Below are 210 nucleotides of genomic sequence, written 5' to 3'. Positions count from 1 at the left end.
CTTTGGCTTGCCTTGGCCTGGCCATGGGCGTGCCTGGGCATGCCTTTGGCTTGCCCACGGGCGTGCCTTGGCATGCCTTTGGCTTGCCCATGGGCGCCTTGGCATGTCTTGGCCTGGCCATGGGCGTGCCTTGGCATGCCTTTGGCTTGCCCATGGGCGCCTTGGCATGCCCTGGACGTGCCTTTGGCTTGCCTTGGGATGCCTTAGGCT

Source organism: Bidens hawaiensis, unplaced genomic scaffold, assembly GCF_021521415.1.
Source record: "Bidens hawaiensis isolate Kalapana, Puna unplaced genomic scaffold, B.hawaiensis_p1.1 tig00048648_1, whole genome shotgun sequence".
NCBI lineage: Eukaryota > Viridiplantae > Streptophyta > Magnoliopsida > Asterales > Asteraceae > Bidens > Bidens hawaiensis.
This window is presented reverse-complemented; position numbering follows the sequence as displayed.